The sequence below is a fragment of the Thermobia domestica genome, chromosome 3, assembly GCF_964235325.1.
Source record: "Thermobia domestica chromosome 3, izTheDome1.hap1.1, whole genome shotgun sequence".
Taxonomy (NCBI): domain Eukaryota; kingdom Metazoa; phylum Arthropoda; class Insecta; order Zygentoma; family Lepismatidae; genus Thermobia; species Thermobia domestica.
In genome coordinates, this window is record NC_137456.1 from 39,644,512 (window position 1) to 39,648,192 (window position 3,681).

The window sequence follows — 3,681 nt, forward strand, 5'->3', positions numbered from 1 at the left end:
ATACAATTAGTGGATGTGCGTATCGTAACACGAAATTACCTTATTTAAGGGACACCCTAATATATATAGGGGAGAGGTGCCGAATATCGCACCCATTTTATTTTTCGTACGTAGCGAAGCAGAAATAGTTGAAAATGAAAACAGAACAAGGACAAGGCAAAGGATGGAGTGTTTGCCAACTCGTGTGATGCCTAGAATGGATTTCAATACATTACATACTTGTACATAACGTTTTAAACAAAAGTCTACGATTTTCCGAGTTGAAAACAAGTGTGCATAATATCGTACCCCGGTGCGATATTAAGAACACATTCTGTAAGGGAATAATTTGCAAGACTTTGTACCCGAAAACAAGAACAAGAAGTTATAATGAGGCATGTAATTAAACAGAGGCTTCTTACATGTTAACATGCTACAACTATTAAGGCCTCTTACATGCTAAAATAGAAAAAAAAACATGTTTGGTATACATTCTAAAGCACACAACACATTCTTGTACAAATTATCCAGAAATGGAACATAGACATTGCAGAATAGCCTACATGTGTGCTACAAATTACAAATGAAACATCGAAATTGCATAGGGCTACACAGCTAGGAATATTCAATGAAATATGGAATGGATGCTTTGAGAAAACTTTAGAAAAGATGTAGTTATAGAAGAGGCGAAATAAAAAAAAACGATGCCGCCAATGCGGTTCAGTGTTCACGTCAAATTCAATGTGAAAGTGATTATTCTAATGTTCCAAACACAAATCACCCACAAACTGCTTGTAGTCGTCAGTACTCGTGAATAGCTCATGCCACCAAGAGCTACACTGAATACAACGGATCCATTTTTCGCCTCCTTTGTCACGTGAAAATGTTCCGTTACAATAAGGGCATTCTCAGTCTTCATTTTCACTGTCTTCATCAGTTGACACTAAATGAAAAGACATATCCAAATCTTGATCACTGGTTTTGCTAGGGCTTCTCTCCCGTGTTCTTTTCTTCCCCTTCTTTAACGTTTGTTTATTCTCTGTACGAACGTGTGTCCTTTCTAATTCGCTTTGCTGCTTTCTTTTCATTTTGTTTGACTGTTCCTTTTTGAGATGCGCGTTGCAAATCTTCAGTGAGTTTATTTTTATATGGTGAGCTTGTTAGAAGAGTAGCAGAACCACCTCGTCTTCCTCTATACGTACCAGGATTACTTAGAACATGATGAGGCACTGGACTTATATCCGATGGTAAGACGAGCGACTATGCACTGGAGGTGCATCCATTTGAAGAATGCGAAGACTGGTTGAACGTATCGGTGTTTCCTAAATAACTGCCTTCAAAAGTCGTTGAAGAGTGAGCAGCAGGTGACTCATGCAAGCCTAATGCTGTAGATGTCTTGGGGTCTTCTATTGGTGATGTAGGCCTAAGTGTTCTCACGTGTGTGGAAGCCACAGTCCCTCCGTTTGCTGCTTCCTTGCTGACTTCTTCGTTTGCTTCAGCAATGTATTCATGCTCAGGAAATATATTGCGATCGCAAGAATACAGACCAGTCACTCGATATCCATTGGCAGCTACTTCAATTGTGGCAGCCTTTTTGTAAGCTTCTCCAAACAATGCTGCAACTTCGTAGTGGGTAACTGCTGTGTGTTTGTTATGTTTGAGCCATGTCTCTATTGCTTGCGCATAATATGTCTTCAGTGGTTGCATAAAAGCTCTGTCGAGAGGTAGCAATTTATGTGTCGTGTCTGGTGGCAAAGAACAAATGTGAACACCATTCTCGCATGCCAATTGAAGCAACCTAACATTGCTCGTATGTGAGTAATGGCCATCCAGAATAAGAATAACTGGATTATCTTTGGAGGGTCTGACGTTCGTTAAGAACTGCTTCTGGAACCATTTAAGGAAACTATCAATTTGTATCCAGCCTGAGCTGTGTCAATGAGCGATGGTGCCATAAGGGGCACCATCCAGAAGTTCCTGCTTCATATTCTTTCTAGGATATACAATAAGGGGTGGTACAAAATGCCCTGACACACTCATGCATGAAACCACTGTGGCTAGGGAACCACGTTCCGCGGACGAAACTGAACCAACTTGCCTTTTCCCTTTAAGAGCAATCACCTTTGTTGTTTTGTGCTGGACGATGGTAAGGCCTGTTTCGTCAACGTTGTAAATTTTTGATGGGTCATAATGCACAATGTCAACCAGTGGTTCGTATATATCAAAAAATGCATTAACCTTTTCTTGAGTGAACCCCTTAAGTCTAGCAAGACTTGTCGGTTGATGTTTTTCTAGAGTGAGCTTTGGATTGCGAGTCATAAAGCCACGAAACCATTTAGCATCAGCTGACTAATCGTTCTTCAGAAATGGATGCGGAATTGATTTCAGCGAGTTGAAAAGCTAAAAGTTTGATATGCTTGGCCGTTAAACCAAAAACCACAGATTCCATATCTACACAATACTTCACTAATTCACTTTCCAGATTGTATCCAAGAGTTGGTTTTCGCCCTAATCTAATGAAAACTAGCTTATCTATATCCTGTTCGGCACAACCCACACGGAACATGCCCTGTACAGCCTTATGTGACATCATTCCAGGGTGAAAAGTGCTATTCGTAATATCGCACCCGTGCGGTATTTGGAACATATGCAGGGTGCGATATTCGGCACAAGTGGGCATGCTAACATGGCGCCTACTTCTACCAACACATTTGGTATCCACTTCGCAATATACACTTTACACTATAACTAGGTAGTTATACATACCATTTATGCACTAATTATATGATTATATCATACATTTGACTGCAAAATATATCGTTGACGACAATCTTGCAAAATATTTTGACCTTCACCAAAATAACAACAGCTCGTGCTTTTCTTCCACCTGCACACAGCGCGGCGAAACTCCGTTTACTGGAGTAGATACCACAGCCGATTATAGTACACGTGTTAACACCAGAGTGCAGCACTCCCCGGCCGAAATCCAACGGGGTACGGAATTAGGAAGGGGTGTGATAATCGGCACTTCTCCCCTATATATATATATATATATATATATATATATATATATATATATATATATATATATATATATATATAGGATGTTCATTTATTATGTAGCTAAAATCCACTGGTGAAGTCCTCACACCTAAACAATTTTAAAAATCCATACGAACATAGAGCGAAAAATGTGTTGTTTCAAAGTTACGAGATGCCGAAATGCTCGAAAATTATGAGATATCAAAGGCGAATAATAATAAAAAAAAAAAAAAATAATAGAGAAACTAGTACATGGTATATCTAAATAATCATGTTTCAAAGTTGGGTTGTACCGGCGCACATTATTTTAGAGGGAGAGGTGGAAGAGAAGAACCTATACCGCAGTCCCTCTCTATATACGAAAACTTCCTGAGTTAGCCCCTGTGTTAAATTTCTTCTATCAAATGAAAACAAACGAAAACATACGTGCAGTTAAAAATAACTTGCGAATGTGGAATGTGGCATGTCCCCCCAGTATTTACGAACTATCGACGCCAGTGCTAAGTATTAAAATATGTAACGCTTTTGTCAGTTTGGCAAGTTGAGTTCACAGTTTACTAATCTAAATTGAACTACTTGACTCCTGTCATTTGAGAATAACATAATTCACTACAAATTCCTTTTTTCTTCTTATTGATATCTCTAATTAATCATTTAGTT